Source organism: Rhyacophila brunnea, unplaced genomic scaffold, assembly GCF_057557595.1.
Source record: "Rhyacophila brunnea isolate RB1 unplaced genomic scaffold, BYU_Rbru_1.0 scaffold_17, whole genome shotgun sequence".
NCBI lineage: Eukaryota > Metazoa > Arthropoda > Insecta > Trichoptera > Rhyacophilidae > Rhyacophila > Rhyacophila brunnea.
This window is the reverse complement of record NW_028232827.1, coordinates 9850818-9873603: the sequence shown is the minus strand read 5'-3', so window position 1 is coordinate 9873603 and position 22786 is coordinate 9850818. Positions and strand designations below refer to the sequence as shown.

The 22786-nt window shown below is 29.7% G+C and overlaps 1 protein-coding gene across 5 annotated transcripts in view; it reads left to right on the top strand.

Annotated features, from left to right (window-relative positions):
- tn (tripartite motif containing protein thin) overlaps positions 1-22786 on the top strand; it is a 201398-nt gene that overhangs the window by 122553 nt on the left and 56059 nt on the right. Inside the window, exon 1 of one of the 5 annotated variants that reach the window (XM_085944163.1) lies at positions 1862-2163. The exons of the other annotated variants lie outside the window; for them this stretch is intronic. The gene's annotated coding sequence lies outside the window, so the exon portion shown is untranslated. Of the gene's footprint in view, positions 1-1861; positions 2164-22786 lie in introns of those variants that run through there. 5 annotated transcript variants of the gene reach the window in all.

Here is a 22786-nt window from a genome sequence, read left to right as displayed (position 1 = left end):
CATCGGGTATTTCTGGACTGTGACGTCACGCATCATGGACGTCGCGACGCTTCACTTTGCATCCGCGAGAAGCACATTCGACCGAACCGAAAGCACTACACGCGTCGATTTTTCAATCAGCGATTTGAAACAGTTTTATTGGTGCACTTAATTAATAACTTTAATGACAGTAACTGGAGAGTATTGAACCAATAAAGACGCAATATAAAATCATGTACATTTAGTTTCCATGCACGTTTATTTAGACTCTTGTTTCTCTTTAAAGCATTGTAATGACTTCCAAGTATCTCAGTCGATGGAATATTTTCATTTACTTGAATAAAATCTGTAAGTATAGGTTTATACATACCGACAATTCTTAATTTGTATTTGCTTCCAATGCCAATTGCATGATCTTTCTACTTTTGGAACTCATAATTTAGATTTATATTATCAAAAACGTAGACCTGAAACACTTTTACATCTAATAAAACACTTTTTTATATTGAGTTTTGCTTGTAAAACTTCACTAGTAACTTCATATAATGAACTGATTTAGAAGCTATGTGCAGCAACTAAGTCACATCGCTGTGGTAACGTGTATTCACAAAACTCCTACTTCACGGCGTATAGGAGGTTTACGGTCGAATACGATGAATATGAAATAGGAGTTTTATTTAAAAGTACAATAAACTGGGCTTTATTTCTCTTAGGTATAAGAGGTAAACTTCAACAGACCCATTTTGTTGATTTTTTGATACCGTAAAGTCAAAATCGATAAAATTTGACATAGGAGGTTTGTGATCTGCACCATCGATAAGTAAATAATTATCGTAAGATCAGAATCGGTTCTTTCTGCCATTCTTATGTAATTCAAAAAAACAGTCCTGTTATTTATAAAATTGTTTATTAAAATTATATGGAATCTAACAACTGCTAAATGAAGGCGTCACGAAAACGATTAGTAGAATAAGTTGTATACGGTACGTTACCATGTACTTCCGCAAAATTTATTTATTTCGTCGATCCAGTAGTCTCTACACCTATTAGACGTTTTAAAAGTTAAATATGCATTTTTTATTTAAAATATACCCAATACATTTATTATATTTATAATCCATTTGTTGTAATTTTTTAATCATCGTGATATGATACAGTGCATGTTAGCCACAATGTGTAAATAACAAAATAAAATAATTAGATAATAAATCAAACAAATTTGCTTACAATCGTAAATATAAATGGGCAGGACAGATAGCTCAAAAAATTAATAGATAAACGCTGGACAAATCTTGACACCATGGTTATATACAAAAAAACTACATATAATCTATTAGAGAAAGCCTCCATCGTACGATGAATAATTAATTTAGGCTAATAACAATGAAATTCACGGAACTATACCGCTCATACCAAGATTCAAAACTCTCCACCTTCATAAAACTCTAGAGGCTAAACTAGGCATACCCTGTCCAGCGCATACCTGAGTCACGGATACCGAAGAAGATCTTCGAAAGGAAACCCAGGGAGGGAAAGGCCAGTGGGAAAGCCACGCACACGATGGGGTGATAACATTACAAAAGATGCCAACCAGCTGCTAAAATAATCAGGAACTGGAAAAGACGTGCGGTGGACCGTTCCGGCTGGAGGACGGCGGTGGAGGAGGCCAGGGCTCGACTTGAGCTGTAGCGCCATCGAAGAAGAAGAAACAACAATGAAATTATTTCCACAGAACTCTCAATATTTCAACATAATAAATGTATTTCATAACATTTTGTAAGAATACCGTTAAGCACACAAACCAATGGTGTATACCCTCTGTCCCAGAATACATCTCGAAAGTTTCCTAAAAACAATCGCCGAGACATCGAAAGGTGAATCCAGTCCAACGCCGACGCCTCATACTAAGCGAAACGTCGACTGAGCTTCCACGACGCCCAAGTGATACAAATAATTCCGGTGTAAATTTATTAATGTCGAATGCAGTGAATATGTTTAAAATATTCTGTGATTTCTAATAATATTTAATCGAATAGTTTTCTTAATATGACGATTAATTCTTAATTACAAGTCGAATGCTAATTCGTTAACTTGTTAGTGTAAAGTGATACTGAGTTCTATTTTGATACGTTTTGGAATGGGACATTCACATGTGGACTGCGTTTAAACTGTTAAACTAACAAGGTATGTCACATGCATTTTAATTGATTATTAATCAATAATATATTGATTGGTTAACGTGATATTTAAGTTTTATTCAAAATTAAGATAATTAATATACACAAAACATCCATCTGTAGCATTTTTGTATGTTGTACATATATTTTATATCCAAATAAGGTACCCACCTAAGAAGATATTATGACATATTGTACATTGTGTCTTCGTTTTTCAATTTATTATATTTTATCCAATCTGGGCATATAACATAATTATATTCAATAATCCAGTGATATTATTTAAATTCAAACCTTAGCAGAGACAAAAAAATAATCATTGAATCATTTTGATATAATACTTTACCGTCGTTTTCCATTGATAAAACCTGTGAAAGAAAGTAGAAGATAAAATTGATTTTATTGAATATTAATGTCACTAATCTACTAATATTAATTGACATAATAATAATAGTAACTAACTATTGACCAATGTTCTTATTACCCATTTCCATAAAAAAATATTTTGAATTCCTTATGATAATAATATATCACAGAATACTTATAACTTTACTAATTTTGATATTTTCACCATAAGAAATTTTGTTTCTAATTTATAACTTATACGTGTTATTAAAATAAATATATTATATCTAGGTATTTTAATTAAATTTTGAGAATTGTTCATGAAATGGTAGGTACTTTAATTTCAAATAACTGTATTACTATTTTTTAATTCTATGTATTTTTATTCTAAAATCATCATAAACTTACATTTTACAGTTAGATTAGAGTTAAAAACATTATCATACCATAATAAAGTGACTTTAATTTATATTATTATTCTATTTTGTGTGATTCATTTGAGTGATTTTGATTCAAATTGATTATTCATGAAGACGAATTTCGCATTTCACGATGACTATGTTAAAATAAACATATTTTTATAATTTTCGAATTGAAAATCTGAGCTCATAATACGTCATCCGCACATCGCCACACAGTGTATGAAATTATTTTGTATTCATCTTTACACAAATATATTGTCTTAATACGCTGGTGTGTTTTTATAGTGATGTGATAGCTGCTATCAAAGTTATCATTTTTTTTAAGCATAATGAGTCCAATTGTTTCTTATTTTTTTTAATACAGTTTTATAATAAACTAAAAGGATACTTACTTCTATACGCTAAAATATTAGTTATTTATCTGCGTCAACCACTAATTTTTATTTATTTCTATGATAAACGAAACAATGCATAAAATCAATAATTCAGGATAATATTTTATGTAGCATTATTACACCATTTTAAATAATAAACAACCTGTATATTTTACCATCAATAATAATGTATAATACTATAATCAAACTAAGTACATGATTTTATAAATCGTAAATAAAAAATGTAAATCAATTTCAATAGTAATATCCAAGTTAATAAAATAATATATTTTTTTTAATTACACCTTTCGACAGTACCTATATTTAAAAAAAAAAGAAGAAAGTAATATGCTTAGACGACATTGAGAACTAAAATCAATTGGAATCAAACATTCATGAACCGTCCTAATTGAAATGACTTTAGTGAGTTAACTTTTCAAGGCAATCAATATTTACGCTGTTTCTACTTACTACTCTACTACAGAGCTTTTGACATTTTCTTTGTCCCGAAACTAAGGAGCAAGTTTTCAATACGTCATTTGTTTTAATGACGGTACGCAGGGCAGGCTATTACACGTTAAGCTTTTTAAGCTTTCGTCGACTTCTTTGTTTTGTAGATTCTACGGCTATTTTGGTCGGAGAGCTTTTCTCATCAGAAACCGTTTCCACAGTCATCCGGCGTCCAAATAAAACGTCAATATCATTTTACTTCTTCGTTTATCTGTTTTATATTTCCATCGATGCACAACCCAACAGAAAATTCATGACATATATATTATTTTGCAATATATTTTTTAATTATCGTAATTTGAAAATCATACAATAATATCGTTAAAAAATAAATGCAATACTAGCTGCCCGGCTACCCTATATAATCAAGGCTTACCATACGATTTTGATCGGAATTATCCAAATTTGACGATGGGACCCTCAAACTTGTTCAGTTCCTCACTTTGCAATGGTTTATAATGTTATTGTAGGTACATATTATTATTATCTAAGCAATTTTTGATCATTTTAAAACTATACAGAGGATATACATAATATTAAGCTATGATTATTACCTTTTATATATTATGGTGTCACGTTATATGGCATGAATTGTGTGCATTTTTGTTATTGCTATGTCAGTCATCACCAGACAGTGTAAAAACGAGGAAGTCGAAAAAAATAATATTACATAAGTATTATTTATTTATATAGTCTAAGTTTCAACACGTCTGACATGCTCTAAGCTTTTTGATTACAAATTATATAATCTGATTTAGACCATTCATAAATATTTTTAATTTAATAAATAATTCTTAAATTTTTAATTCTTAATTTTATTTTGTTGCACTTAGGAAATAAAATAATTGTTGTAAGCATATCTATATAATATAACCAAATTTAATGAATTCCTAGTTTTTCTATTTGGTAGAAAAAAAATATATATATGAAAAAGCTTCTGATAATTTATCAGTCCGTATTGCTACTGATAGTAACACTACAACATGTATCTACATTAACTTGTTTTGACAATCTGTCATCGAATATTATTAGTTAGTAAATGAATAATACTCGTACTTTATTATCTACGCCATTATATGCGAAATTTTGAAAGCCATTACCATTGAAAAACAATACTACTTACTAAATAATACATTTTAATACATATATTTTAATAATAAGTATAATGAATTTAATTCCCTAAAATATAATTCGTTTATTTTATAATTCAACCGATATCACGTTAGCTAAGCTAGCCCATTAATCTTACGGCATTAAAAAACACTCGTAAATGAACTATATCGAGAGGCCCTTGACTCAGTGTTTACTTTTCACTAATACTCTCAGAGGGTCAAATTGCCCTTGTTTTCGCTCATAAGTTCCCGCCTAAAATAATCAAATTTATTAATAAAAAATCCGTCATTTAAAAGAATGAGTAAACTTTTTGATATACCAACATTTTAGCAAAAGCTTGGCACAGCTTTCAATGGCGTTCGAACTTTACATTTGTCGGATGTTTACTTATCGGGTCCGTTACTTCATTAGTAATCAATGTATTTTAGGAACATGTTAGAATCTTATTAATGATAATACATAATTTTAACACATATCAGAAACACACCCCTTAGAAAAAAACATAAACGAAGTTTGAACGTATGAGATAATAATTCACACTATCCAGTTAACTACACTATTCCTACTCTATTGCAATTTTAAGTGGATTAGATATGACTATATAAAGCAAGACGGCTAAAGTTTAGATAACTAAAATTTTCAATAATTGTTAATCTTTTTTCTTTCAACCATGTCCGATCCTAATGGAATCATATGGGCCTCCACAGAGTAGAGGTTTGTATTAACAGATTTTGTTTTTTTTACGAGAAATGGATGTCAGCCACTTGCTCAACCTATTAAGTCCATACCCTGACACACACAAATTGAAAAAACAATATGTGTACTTGCCAGCTCCAGGATTCGAACCTGGGACCCACGGCGTTATAGTCCAACGCTTAAGCCGCGCGGCCACTGTGGGTGTCATAATTGTTATAATCAGACCTTTTTCAGTTAGCATGTTAAAGTTTTGTTATCTTATCCATACTCGAAAAAGATTGCTCTTGATTTCAAATATAATTTGTTATTTACATATTGTAGTACTGCTCTAATGTGGCAACGCTACAATTCAGTTTTGACACGTAACCGTGAGTAATACCTACAGCAAACATGTACTACGTATATGGTGGAAACTTTTCTTTTTATAATCACTGTATACTTTATGTTGGACTATGTATTTTGATAGATTTATCAAATTACTATAATATATGAATATTTGTAGAATAAACATATAAAATATGCCTATATGCGCTGATATTTATGTACTTTTGGTAATCTAAGCTCAGAAATAAAAACACTGGTTTTCTCAATTCAATATTTATTAAATTTTAAGTGTTATTTATTATTATTATAAAAATAAACACTTAGATAATATGTAACTTATATTTTTTTACCACAATTAATTATTAATTTTAGGGCAAGACCGATTTCATTCTTACGAACATTCTATATTTTTACAATCAAGTATTAACATTTATTCTACCATCACCACGAGAGGTGTCCTGGTTTGTAGAGTCTTCTTTGACGAGGAATGAGCTTAAGTTAATACTGAGGCTAAGAACAGGGCACACAATGGGCAAAAGATTTGATGTCCTCATGGAAAGAAGCGAATCGGAACTCTGCGATGAATGTCATATTTTAGAGGACATTGTACATATTATAGCACTACAATGCCCTAAATATGAACTTCACAGAGTACAGCTGCAGACATTTATGAGAATGTCGACGAATTGAAGGGTGTCCTGGCGGTGGGTAAGACGGAAGAGCTAGGCAAAATTGTAAAGTTATTTAACAAAATAGGAGTGTGGACCTGATCGACGGATCCGCTTCTAGAAGAAAAGAGGCGATATGAGAGCGAGTCTCAGTCAAAGCCTCGGTAAAACCACAAAAAAGTATTAACATTGAAAATAAGATAATGGCAAAAGAAAGTAAGAGGGGACGTTATTTATATAACAGTATACACTTAGAATTCAAGTGGAGTTAATATAACGTTTTTAAAAATAGTTTGTATCTGTAAGAATAATAATCAAATCAATTCGCTAGCGGAATATATTTTTTTATTTGAGTTTAAAAAAAGTATTTATTCTTGCAAGCATAATATTCTGACGTGAAATACCCACCACGATAACATGCCGGATTTATGAAATAATCGATTTGTTTATAAAACAGGAAAAAAAAACAATCAAATTAATGTTGGATAATACTTGCCAACAGAATTTTCCTCTGGAAGTCATAACAAAAATTGGCAAACAGATATTTACGTCATAAAATATAGTTTAAAAAAACCAATAAAATTGTCATTGTAAATCAACCATGTTAAGGTCAGAATAAAAGTAATAATAAGGAACTCCACTCCGCACATGCAAAATGATGAAAATATCCATAAATCAATAGAGATACGTTGTTCTTTAAGAAGGTCGTATAATGTATTTGTGTCGCTAGATTTCAAAATCAGCCAAGTCCATAATAGATGAATAGGAGAAAAACAGCTTTTTGTTTTTTCAAATACACAGTCACAAGGGTGAAAGTTTATATTATTTCGAGTATAGAATATTTAAAATTAATAAATTCCATATTTTGATAATGCAGAAATGTTAGAAAGCAGTAGTTCTTCAGCAATTCACAACAAAGTAAAAAATACCTAAAGGTGGACTTGGCTGATTTTGAAATATAGAACATATTTTCTTTTTCTTAGTCTTCGCGAAAAACCATTGGTCACCATAATATTATAAAACATAGTATAAACTACACACAGGTGAAGAAGAGATAATCGTTAGCTAACTCTAGCAACTAACATTATTAGTGGATACCCAAAAGCTGGAAACGTATGAAAAATAGATAGAAAGACCGATGGATTGACGAAATAAGTATGTGGAAGTACATGGTAAAGCGATGCAAAGGACCGATACGGGTGTAAGCAGATTGCCGAGGCCTACATATTTAGGACTGGATATTTTAATCTTTTAAAATAACTATGTAATTCTTTAAATAATCAAAAATATAAATAATATTATTTATTGTTGTGATAAATATTAATGAATTAATTTTATTATTTAATACTGAATATACAGTCAGAGTTTTGCTATAAAATATATATATATATATATATATATATATATAAACATTTATTAAGAAAATAATCCAGAAAAAAAAAGTTGGCCCGAGTTTTTTACGTTTGTCAAAATTAGTGATATAATATACATTTTATAAAAATGTCTTGAATATCTATGCTAAAATCTTTTTTTATGCGGCACACGTTTTAGTCCTTCGCATTTTACTATGACAGGCGTTCAGCAAGGAATAAGGTTATTGAAAAAAAATACGATTCACGACGGGATTTGAACCCGTATAACCACTGTTATCGCGCCAACTGTGCATTAACCAATTATGCTATGAACCTCCCATCTAATTACGACAATTTAAACTAGTAGGTCATACATGAAATTCTTATTAAATTGCGGTATTATTGACTATCGGTTTTAGTGTATTAAATCTCGTCAAGCATCGAATTTTTTTCTCAAATATGATTTTTTCTAGTGGTAATATATCTGAGGTGTTTTCAAGTTACATATGTTCAATATATAGAATGTTACATTCTCAAAATCTTGTGAATTATTCATTGAATAAAAGAAATGGTTTATTATAAAAAAAGAATAGAGTTATTATTGTAGATCAAGGAAATAATGAAAAATCAATAATCAATTAAAATCTCACTCAGCAGTCACTCTGCCATTAGAGTACTACAACAGACGATACAATACAATTTACTACATAAAACAATATTCTTTTTACTAGCAAGGATTGTCCTGGTAATAGACTAATAGTTTTAAGCGAACAATTATTTTGAAAATGTATGTATGTTAAGATAACTCAGGAAACCATAATTATTTTATGCACGCAAATGCTGGCTCTTGAAGTGTATTCAAAGCACGTGTAACTGAAGTTAAGCGGTAAACTAAAATAATGTTAGAGCTTTGTTTTGGAGCACTTCAAAAATAACTCACTCTAAACAACTTTATTGCATTATTAAAATATACAATTTTAATGTAACAATCATATTAAACCAGTCCATTGAAGAGATTCATCGTTTACTTGGTGATAATTTACTATGACTGGGTACTGGATACACTTCATGAATTTATTATATTAAGTCAATTTAAGTTAAGGGGATTACTTAGAAACTTACTAAGAAGTTATGCGTCAGGCCTATAATTCCGGGCTTAGCAAATTCTAATATTGTTTTTCAATGTGTGTTTGAAACTAGAGTATCGACTTAATAGTTTGAGCAAATGGCTAATATTTATTTGTCGTAAAAAAAAAACTATATTAATATAACCTCCACTCTATGGAGGCCCATAATTCATTTTAGGAACGGACGTGGTTTAATAAAGACACCGTTTACTATTTTCAGAAAAACGTATATTTTCCGAGCAGTTGTTTTTAAATTTAGGCAACATTGCTTTTACTTATGCCAAAAATATTTCTGTATACAAAAAAAAGAGGGAGATTATTTAAATATCACTACTATTCAAGAGTGCCAAAAAAGGTAGAGTTTTGAACCACTATGTATGACAATTTTAATACTCCCATATGAAAATAACTAAATTATTTTTGTTATTTAATGAATACGTTTTTTTAAGATTTTTGAAGATAACATTCTATTTTAACATTGTTAATTCGAAAACACCTCAAAAATATTAATACAGTGTCAATTTTACTCTATTTTTTTCATTTAACTATTTTTTAAATGTTTTTAACATATTATCCATATTTTCTTTCGCACACCGATTTATAAAAATAAAAGAAAATCAGCCTCCTAGAATGGATTAATATAATAGTTATTGCATAAAAATACAGTCGCGAACCTCCGATTATGTTTTTTAAACAAATGCACATAATTATTAAATTTAACATATCACATTTATTAAAAACCGGGTTGTGAATCGAGCTCAATCAACATAGGCTGGACGCAAAGCGCTATCTTCTGAAATGTTGTTGGCAAGTCTCTCGTATCCTACAATATTCCAACTGAAAATATAAATACATAAACTAAATTTAATTAAATCAAAATGAGCAATACTTGTCAATTTTAGTTTATAATATTACCCACATTTATAAATCCTCACCTAAACAAACATAGACAAAGTAAAATAATGTGCATTTTTAGTAAAGTTTAATGTCTACTTTTATTGAACATCCTACCGCTAAAAAATATTCTACTGCAGTCGATTGAAACCATGTTAAGCCATGAGTTGCACTGAGTGCATCTAGAATCCATTCAGTAAGAGTGTTGATTTTTTTTTAAACCTACCTTATACATATTATATTATATTATTATGTCATTTATAATGCTATTATTTTCATACCATGGCTATGGAATGGAATTTTCTATAATAACACCATGAAGTACGGATATATTTAGTACATTTTCAATCTTTCATTATGCTGAAAATTTTAAATTACAAATTTCAGCATACCTCTAAAAATAACTGCCTAGGGCTTACGAAGGTCTTAAAAATAGCCCTGGTGGTGGGCAGCAAACACACCATAACTTTGAAAAAGATGTTGTTTACTTCTATAACATTTTGTTAATACGGCAAATTAATATTACATTTAAAAAATATGCAAAAATTTATTAATATATCTTTGATATCTCAAAAATATTATAAAAAAATGTTATTAAAGAGATACTTTGGAGCCATGATTCCACGTGAATGAACATAGAATGAGCAGAGACAATTTTATGAAAATCGGAGATTCCCTCAAAGCGTCTAACAGCATTGGGAAATTACCGTTATTCGAAAGAATGTGGGTAAAATGGCCCCAGGCAATTTCCATAATTCGGTTATATGTTATACATCGCTGGGGGATGTTTTCCCGATTGCTTTCAACCATATTGTTCATCCCCTAAAAAATCACTTAGGTAATACATAATATTACGTACCCGATCGCGATGCCATGGCGGTAAAAACACTCATTATTTGATATTTCCCGCGTTATATTATTATCAATTCAGAAGTCGTGCACAAGAAAGGGGAGATGGGAATCGGATACGTTATTGATGATAACGGGGTAGACTTTATTACTTTTGCATATGAAAGTTTAATAAAACGGAAGATGTTCAGTGTTTTTAATAAATCATTTAATATTTGTTATCTACGCAACGAGGCGCTCTATTTCCTGATCGGATATTATTATATATCAAAAGAAACTTATTTAAAAAACTAAGTTTTCGAAAATTAAATGTGAATGCTAAGAAATCTCATTTTTCATTAAATCGACCCGTACGATATCAGAGTAAGTTCGATCGAGATATTATATTTTTAATGTAAAATAATGATAAATACATCGTAAATAAATCATCTTCATAATATATCATGATTGTTTTATGCTATTATTACTATAGTATAGATTAAATTTAATTATAAATTGTGACATTTACATGAGACAGGTTAGTATTTCTAATGACGCTGTATGAAGATTCCTTGTATGGAGCACCGATCTGCCCCGAAATAATAAAATGTATTGTCAGTACATTAGCATATGCGTACCAATTTTCAAATATATGCATACGCCGAAAATAGAGGACAATTTATAGCCAGATAATATATTATTTGATCATGCATAATAATATTATTATTTATATTTATTGATTTAAATAAATTAAACATTATAAATTACAAATTCAAGACAAATTTAAGTGAAAATAAGAGTAAATCATTTAAATAACTATTTTTTATTCAACGATTAATTTACAAGATTTAAAAATGTAATATTTTAATTATTGAATAAACATAATTTTTAAAATACTTTGGAAAGCGCTTCAGAGAGTATTAAAAGCTATTAGTTAAAATTTGTCGCAATAATGTATGGCGCCTATAGCATGGGCGCAAAACCTGAGAGATGCAGGTTCGATTCTGCTGGGTCTCTTACTTTTCTAAATAAAGATTTTTTAAAGTGTTATCTAAATTATGTATGTTCAATTATTAAAATTAGTTAAACAGCCCTCAGGAAAAATATAGTAGAATTTATGAAACAATCTAGACCTAAACTCAGTCTCAGTCAAATTTAATACAGTAATATTTGAAAAAATTTCGTGAAATAATACTCTCTAGAATGGTATTTACTATCAATGACACAATAGTTAGTACCTGCCTTATGAGAATAAACAATTATTGACACTCTCAATATGTCAATCGTACCAAGAACTATAGAGTGAGTTTTCCTTCACATAATATACATAACTATAACCTATTTGAAGGTAATGTTATTGCTATGATATTTTCTGAAGGAAGGTTAGTTTTCGTACGTAATTTGATTTTAGCATTGATTATAATTGTTTGAACGTAGCTGAAGCTTTTGAATTATTGACGAGCTTTCAAATCGGCAAAGGTCGTAAGACTCAGTGGTTTGTCGTAAATACTTACAGCGACGTCTCACAGAGGGCGTCCAAAATATGCGTCGTTATTTTTAGAAATACAGAGCAATGTCTATTTCAGTACTGCCGCGAACTACGCCACTTATTCATCTTGACCACACACGCTTTTTTAAATTCTTTCCAGATGATACTAGAAATCACATTAAAATGAATACATATTGTATTATAAATTAAAGATGTCGTCGCACGAGCAATTACCATTAATGTATGACCAGTATCTAATCCGATTGATAATTAATTTGTATTCGAATAAAACTGTCACAATCCTATCCCGTGTGTATAAACAGTGGCGGATTGCCGACGTGCATTAAATACAAAATTTACCTAATGAACGATATTATATAGATTTCAAATAATAAATAATTAACAAGTATCACAGAATTTTAAAACTATTCATTAAAGCGTCAATTACATTGAGCTTTTTTACGAGCTGATTATTGGCAAATTTATAATCTGCCTGTAAATTCGCCCAGTGTAATCATCGAACAAGCTAATAAGCAGGTTGTAAACACTCCACCGAGAAAAGTTGAAAGCCGGTCAACTTTATAAGCTACACGCCGGCTTGTGGGCGTATCGCGTCTGCGCAGTAGAGCGTGGTGGTGGAAAAACGAACTACTCATTTTGAAATTTACCTTTTTGACGTTTAATGGAAACATTATTATGGAGCGTAGCGACCTCCCGGCAAAAAAACGAACTACGTTCCGTCAAAATCGCTCGCTGGCTTGTGGCTTATCAGCGAATGGAAAATTTTGTGTGTAATCATGAAATCGCAGTAGCTGAACCGCCCGCTTTTAAATTTGCCAATAATCAGCTCATAAAAAAGCTCAATGTAATTGACGCTTAAGCAATATATTCTAGTACCTTATCGTGGTGAGTATGTTATATTTTTATTGCCTCCGGAGTCATACTATATTCGACAATATTTTTTTTTAATGTTATCTACATGAATAATAAACCATTTCTTTTACTCTACGAATAATTCACAAGATTTTAAGAATGTAACATTCCATGAATATTGAATATAATATTTGGCGAGAGCCGGGGGTCAGTTAGTAATTAATATTCCTTGATTTAATACACAAAAACCGAGAGTCAATAATAACGCGATTTTAAATTAACCACTAGTTTAAATTGTCGTAATTAGATAAGAGGCTCGTTGCATAATTGGTTAATGCACAGTTGTCGCGATACCAGTGGTTATCCGGGTTCAAATCCCGTCTAGCATCGCATATTTTTTTTAATTTGATTTTTTCTAGTGAGTATCTGATGTGTGTTCAAGTTATGTATGTTCGGTACATGAATAGTTTAAGAAAACTGCAGAACTATCACAGATATACACATAATATTGTTTTATTATGTCATAGTTATTATCAACTTTCGTCAATAATATCGGGTTGATATTAGCTATCTTTAATATACATATTGTGAATCTGCCCATACGTGTAATTATCCATACATACATGTTTTCTTTCATTATTTTGTGAGATAGGTAAGAGGTTTGATTTTATTTCTTTTTTTACGTGAAATATTTCTTTTGCGCGCAGTACACAAACATTCTTGAAAGAACAAAACCCGTTGATCTGTAAAAAAAATACCGTCATGATTTACTCGACAAATGATTGTAGTGAGATAGATCGAACATGCTGCCGATTATGCTATTCCGGCTATCGGGCGAGTTTTTTTATCTATTCTTACTTCATTGATTTAGAAGAAACTTTTATTATGTACAGAATTATTGATTTTTAATATTAGTAAAATTATTAATATAAACAGATGGCTAAATAACATAAATAACAACTAGGTAATATATATATATATGTATATATATATATTGAACTAACGGTGCAATTTCAATTAAGTCAATAGGTAGTAAATATTTTCAATATGTTATTTTAAATGGCATTAATAATATACGTATCCGAGAATACCAGAGCAGTTGCAAAAGTATCCTTTCTGTCGCACATGTCCGCCATATATGCGCATTTTTTTAAGAATGACTTTTCAAATTTTCGTGAAACATAATATAATATAACAAAGCATGTTTCTGGAATGACCTTAATAATACGTATTTCGCATCGTTAGAATCGAATGGTTAGAAAAGAATTAGAGAGAACTTCAGATAAAATGAGTTATTTTAATTATAGAAATGAGAAATCCAGAACATGTCTTGTTTTATTGCAGAAAAATAAAAATGAATGAAAGTAAAAAACGATTTTATTTTTAGCAAAACACTGACACGGATAAAAATAAATACATCCAGAATAATTATGCACATTTTTTTTTAAAATAAAGCACGGACGAAAAATTTTTTTTTTGAATATTTTAAGAATTTTTGGAAAATACATATTGTTATTTTACTGGCTTCACGATTTCAATAACAAGTTTTTTTAATAACATCTAATTTATTACTATATTGTACAGTTAGTTTAATATGAAGCAATATTAAATATAATGTATTAGTCGACATTATAAATATATAAACATAAATGTAGGTATATTAAATGCATAAATCTAAAAATAACATAGGTATTTAAAAATAAAATGTTTGACTGAATAGTATTAGAACGTGTCTAACTTAGGGCCCTGGGCAGCCGACTTTGTCCTTTATTTTAAAAAACTTACGTGAAAAAAGCTGTCTGCTGAGAAAGCGCTAAAAAGACGACTCTTTAATCAGCTAATATAAAAAGATTGGTTACCCATGCTTTAAGGTATTAACTAGTGATATGTATAAAAATAGTCAAAATTATTATCAATAACAACGATGTGAGAGGTATTTCAAATTAAGCCAAGAAAACTTAACAAACTTTGTAATTTAAACTTAAGGTAATGATATCACTTATACGAATTTGATAAGATTTAAAAAAGTTAAATGCATACCTATAATATTATTTATTTACTATTCGATATTTGGATCGGATATAATTCTGATGATGAGTGAGATGCCATAAAGTTGTAATTGTTCATTATTTATATTGCTTTTTATTATTTTTCTTACAATAAATTCTAATGGATTTAAGTTTTGTACTATTCCATTAGAGTCATTTTTGCTTCAGATACTGTATATACTCACCAAAAGGCAAATTCACACTCACAATGAATAAATTAACTGTAACTTATATAACAAATTAATGGTACAAAACTTAAATTCATTAAAATTTAAATTCAAATTACATCGGTCGATATTAATACATAGTATTTTATTAGACAGTTCCATTTTCCAGAAGTGTACAAAATAACAAAATAATATGTTTTTCTGTAATACTTTGCAAACAATTTTCTTTCAATGAAAATTATTGTAATTTATTAGTTTTTAATCAACCGAAAAGTTTGGTCGTCTAGCGACACACTTTTTTGCACAATCTGTAATCTGCCATGGGATGTTAATAGTAGATAAACACTTAATATCGGCGGGCCGAGAATATTTTCCGCGATAGCCCCCTGCTTTGATTTACTGTGGGGGTACATTATCAAAAACGCGGCTCGCTCCCGAAATAATGAGTCAATTTATCAAAACTTCTATGTTAACTTTGCCGTTTTTTTTTGTGTCACTTTTTGTGTTTCTTTTTTGCGAGACGCTGATTTTTTACCGGGTCGTCCGGATTTTATGAGAGTTTTTTTAAGTCGCTATTAAGCCGATAAGGATTAGTGATTGCCGTTAAACGTCACGTCGGAACGTATGTTTATTTTAGACCGTTTAATATATTCAACTTTTTCTATACTTTATTTATCGGATTATGTCGCATGTCAATATTTTTTAACATGGAACATGTTTTACTCATGATCTACGACGCAAAAGCATTTCAAAATAATTACAAGATAAAAATAACTTTTTATACCTACACCACGTTTTTAAATTTTCTGTTGAATCATATAAACTTGACAATTATATGTATTAATAATTTAGGACAAATAAGGCAATTTTGCAACAAACAAACAAAAATAGAATACTGAAATGTCATTTTGATATCCATAGTAACGCACGTATATATTAATAATTTACGTCAAAAATATTTTTATGTGATCTTGACGCCATCTTAGAACTGAATTTATAATGTAATTATCTCGATTTAAATTACTCAACTTATTGCCACTATCGATTTAATTTAAAAACCTCTCAGATAGTTAAGTAATCAGGTTATAAAATTTGCATTTGAATCAGTATTAGATTCTTACTACTAAGAATCGTCGCATGCACAAAAAATTAACTATGTATCACTGTCAGTCCCAAGTTTTTTCATATAGATTTTTTTTTATGAAGATATACATTCATTATAATATAACTATATAAAATTTAATATAAATTTGTTCGACAAAGCATACTGTAATTTTATAGGTCATTAGTTTCAATAGATGTACAGCAATAGTTTTGTCAATTATACTCATTATCCATATAACTATTTCTCAGAATTACAGTATTTAAACCGACAAATGCGTGTCCTTTTCCATGAAAAGCCTGAGTTTTCAGAAAACTCTATTGTCTAATAGGTACAGCCGCCGACGATATACTTTCTCTGCCAGGTGGCACACTGCCATTTAGCGTGCATGGCTATCCGTGAAATAGTTTCGGGTTGCATGACTCTACTGGAAGAACATGGCCGTACAAAAGCGTATTATTAAAATCTATGCGAAGCCGTAGGAGCAATTTTCATTACTTTATATTAATATTATTCTCTTTGAATCGAGTTAAAAATTGTCACGCGGTTTGAACTACTGCTTTGATATTCTATTATTTTGGTATAACAATGCAAAGTGTTCCAGTAAATATACAATTTAAAGTAATTGAATGATATAACAATGCTTTCAATTCTGTGGGTACTTTGAAAATGATAGTATCTAAATTTAAATAGTTTAATATTGTATGATTTTTGCTTAATTGAATATAATATAAATAGTCTTATAATTAAATAATATTACACAATCGATTGAACAATAAACCAGAGCGTTGGAGCAGACCCTTTTTTGAGTTGCTCCGCTCCAGCTCCGCTCCGGGACCTAATACTTGCTCTAGCTCCAAGTTAAAAAAAACATAATATATTACGAAGGCTAGAAACGGGGAAGACAATGATTTTATTTAGATACTTATCTGGAAAAACTAGTCAAGATATCATTTGGTGTATGAGACCCCCATTATGGTAGTCGTTTTTCTGGCAGACCTCACAAAAAATAAAAAGATAAACTCAATGGTTAATAGGAAAAGCAAAACAAAAATTAAAAAAAACAAAAAAATAATATTATTATTCCAACGTCATCACAATTATTATTTTAAATAATGCACCGACATGAAATCAAACGTCATTTCAAACAATGGCGGACTAAGCATCTACAAAAGTAGATAAGGTAATCTTATACAAAAAATATAAAAATAAGGCTGTAATCAAATTATTATAATAAATTACTTTTCCAGCATTTTTCATGCTTAACAATGTTGGACTAAGTGTCTAATATTTTTCGGTAACCGGACAAAACAGAACATGACAAAAGAGAACATGACAAAAGAGAACATGACAAAACAGAACAGTGACAAAACAGAACATGACAAAACAGAAAATGACAAAACAGAACACGAAAAAACAGAACAGTGACAAAACAGAACAGTTAGGGGTCAGGTCAATATTTCGTTGTACCTAGTCACCCAATCATCTTGAACATATTTTATTGATTAAGATTAGATATCCTAAGCTTGCCGGAAAAGTCCTGTTTATTTGAGGCTTTCTAGCGATTATGAATGCAGAAATTAGGTATATAATTTGATTTATTATAGCGTACTGATAATCTGTGCTATTAAAAATATATCAACATAATAGAGATAGGACAATTTCAATATTAAATTTATATTTTGCCTGAAAGGTCATAGTTATATTTATCGTTGTTCGGTTTTGTCATTGTTATGTTTTATCATGGAATATATTTTTTAAACACTGATAATAAACCGATCTCAACAGAGCGTAGAAGCAGTCAAAATTGACCAACGTATAATTGAATTATAGTAGTTCTTCGTCTAACGCTTGCAACTTAAGTGTAACCTCCTATCTATCCCTGTTGTATCCACAAGCTCACGATTCTTTCAAAATGAAGGTCTCCTTTACTTCATTCCACTCTTCTTGATTACTTTTACAAACTATCTACACCCGGCCGTGAGATAAATTAATTGATTTACGTTGATCGCACGATATACTCATACAAACCAAGTCATGAAAATTTAAAAAACATGAATATTTAATTGTGTGATGATCTCTTTACTTAGAAAGTTCGTCAGTTTTGTATTAGCTTTAATTTGTTATTTACTACAATTTTTAATAATGCCTCTACGTGCTCATCTCTCCCATGGGTACCATAACTGATGAGTCATGTAGATTCAGTCAAAGTACATTTGAGTGCATGAGACATTCCCAGTCATAAAAAAAATGATTCTTCACATCCAAACGTAGGGTCCCGTGATACGTCCGATTAAGACCGGGTGTGGTGCGGGCGAGTATAGTTTGGTGGGCCTAATAACTCTTATGTAATAATATTATGATTTTATTGAGATTTCCAATTGGAAGCATTTACTATTCCTATTAGTATTTCTTTAACCAACGTTAAAGTCGTTTTCAAATTAATCACGAGGTGACCACATCGTATCACGAGATTCACACAATCTGCTGCAGCAGTGAGATCAAGAGAAGATATAAAGTTTTTGCTTTAAACTGAGGCGTAGTTTCCTATTACTATCACGCAGTAGCACCTTTTTCCAGCAGGAGAATAGTTTGACTGTAAATTCCCAAAAGAATACTAATGCACAATTTTTACGGGGAATGGGAAATTGAGTACCAAAGAATTTATTTGTGATAGTGAAATACAATTATTATTATTGTATTTAATTTGTAATTCGGTATTCTCAGTCATATAATATAATACGTTTTTTCAAGTTAAAGAATGACTCGAACTGACTTCTAGGAATCGTTTTTATTTATTGATTATAAAGCAGCAGTGATAAAAGATTCTTTTACAAAAAAAATAAATAATAATACCGTAACACTCAACGGCTATATAGAACACACACAAGATTGCATTGCGTTGCCTAGAATGGTAGTACTTTATCTTAACCAGTTGAAACGGTTTCTGTCAATCCTTCCGAAACCTCGTCAAACTAACAGGCGGCTATATCTTGACAGCAAACTACTCAGCCCTGCCTACTATCTTCCAGAATGAAACTTCCTTTTACCACGTGTATTCTATCATTGTCCCCGTACGCAAAGGGACAAATTGTACCCTTATACTCAGGCTCGCATTGGTAATATTAACTCACAGCGAAAAAAAAGTTTGTATTTATTTTAAATTGTAATTGACTGCCTCGGAATATTGAGATACATAAAAATGGAAGATTGCAATCAAATGAAGATAAATAAATAATACCAAACAATATATTTTTTTAAATTAATCAATACAAAATAAAAAAAAATGAACTATGTTATTTTGCTCTTCATTCCCTAACATTAAGATTAAAGTACCAACCATACTAACTTGCATAATAAGTTTTTTTTAATGTAACTGTTATTTTTATTCGAAATAGAATAATTTCCATATCTTTCAAAAGATTTTAAATCGACATATTTTTTTTCTAATGTATTTAAGTTTTGAACTATTGCATTTGATTTGCAAACCGGGTTTTGCGTTTCGGCATCTTCAGGCACATGCGCACTCACCAATGATAAATATGAACTGACAACGTTAGAATTTCAATTTAAATTCTATTAAGTACCCTCGGTCGATAGTATTAATATTATAATTTTCTTAAATAATCATGAATGGTTGACCTAAAAATATACCATATTAATACTATCGACCGAAGGCTCGATCGACTTGTTGAGGCGTTAATTAACTTTCACTTCCCATTTGTTTCTCCATAAGCGTATTTACTTAAAAAAAAAACTATAACACCAAATCCGTTTAATAATAAAATTGCCAAATAATATAAATATATTCCCTACAAATGTATAATAGATAAATGGTTTTATTAATTATACCACACCGTTCCGTCGGAATTTCATCAGGTTTTCAAACAGCCTAGCCTTTTCCTGCCTAGAGTCGTGCGTATTTCATTCCTTTGAAGGGTAGCGGAGCTTTTCTATCGGCAAGGCTCTAATTTAATTAAAGGATTATTCCATCGCTGCCTTCCATTGTCAGTCATTACCATTCTTTGGAATAACATGGAGGTCTCAAAATGTCTTTTGCTTTCTACTAATGCCAAATAGTTTCATGTTCTGACTTAACCAAGTGATGAAAACTGTACTTACCTTGTTCTCTTCACTTAAGAGTATTATATGTGGAGTAATTGTTTTAATAAACATTATTACCCATAACTGTCGCTATACGGTATAAATCTGATACATTTTTAAGTTTTATATAAGTTATAACTCGTCATATATATTATATTATTTTAATGGGTATTTTGATATATAGGTAATAATGAACATACATAACTGATAACGCAATTTGATAAGCATTTCAAGTATGACCAACTAGTTTAAGTTAGTAGTGTATGTTAGTAGTGTAGTAATTTCTAGTGGGTATAATCTGAGGTGTTTGCAAGTTATGTATGCTCAATATATTATGGAATGCTACATTCTCAAAAACTTGTGAATTATTCGTTGAAAAAAAGAAATGGTTTATCAAAAATATAGGTAAGTATAAAAATGTTTATATTATGTTATATTGTTATCACGTCAAATTATAAATTTAAAATACATAACATATTTATATGTAATATTTTATGATTGAAAACATTAAAAAAATGAATAAATATACCATCGGCTATCATTGTTTGCTTGTCGAGTGGTGAAGATAAATAATTGTATTATTAATTTAAATGGGAATTACTTATTAGACATCCATTGTAGTTTTTAAAGGCAGTATATTTTTTGTTTCTACGATATCTGAGCTATATATTGGCAGCTATTTCAGATTTTATAGCCATTGTTTGAACTGCAAAACAGGAGAGGTCAATTATTAAACAGGTTCGCATATACATTGAATAGTGTCAAATTAATCGTAGTAAAGAAGGAAGAAGGACACACGGCGGAAACCCAAAAAATCTACGATGATAAAAAACAACCGTGAAAGCCTCAAACATTATATAGTGTCAAATTAACATTACATACTTAATGATAATAATAATATATTTTGATGCGTTATTAAATTCACTATCAAATAGAAACTACCACAGAATTTCATATTTCTTCATACAGAGACAAGTTTCGGCTAGCTATAACAGTTAATTCTATATTATATGTCTTGAACATACAACTATGTCCAATAAAAACTACTACAATTTCATTTCAATTATAATGAATAATAAAAATATAATCAAAATAAGTAATTTCAGATACAAATTTTTAATTAAAAAATATGATATGTCATGTCATATTATGTCTAATTAAAGTAGATACTCCGAAATTGTTCGATGTATGTTTAAATTACACTGGATATATGATTATTCCTGGAATATTTCTAATAAGATTTTTCTAGCAAGGTATTCTCAATAAATTATTCAACATTATTTAATCTTATGAAAATTATCAAATTTTAAATTTTCTTACATTTTCTTTTCCTTTTTTAGTAGGCAATTAATTATCTGTTCATTAATGTTCGGTTAAAATGTCTTCTTGTATAAAATATTATTTGCATTTTTTTAATTTTAGTTAGGCATTTCTGTGTAATATGAAAAATGTGAAGAGATAGTTTACTTTTGTTGTATTTAATTTTTGAAATGTCACTGTGTGATCTTTTCATGACGTTTCGGGCTCACATCGATAAGAATCCTTATGAAAAATGAGTGTCAGTCATTCGTTCATCTCATAAAATCTACGCACTGCATCAGATACATACATTTAAATAAACAAAATATTAAAATATGCTGGACAATGGATTCAAACTCACGACTTCAGACGCAGTCAATCTTTCACTACTGTACTCCACAATTATCATAATATTACTTAGTATTCAAATGAGAAATGAAAGTAAATAACACAAACGAATTTATAATTTATGGAGATACGTTATTGTTGTTCTAAAATTGTATGTTTCTCTGTTTTTAAGAATCTATTACGATATGTTTCTTTGAAACTACACCAAATGTTCATTTAAGTATCGCAATATGGGTTTTATAGTTTTGCGTATTTCCACGACACATTTTAGTACCGTGACCATAGAAAACATCTGTTTTTCTTTAAGCCGAATATATATTTTTATATTTTACGATCTATTATATACCTAGGTAAAACGGAACAAGAGCGGAAAAATTTCAATGGAATTTAGTATTCTTTTATGTGAAAAACTATAAAATAAAATTATTGTTCAACATCAATTAGTTTTATAGTATAAATAATGATTCAATCATTAATTAATAATATTAGTTTGATATTATTCTCACATAGGTAACAAAAAACATTGATATCTCAAGTTTTACAGAAT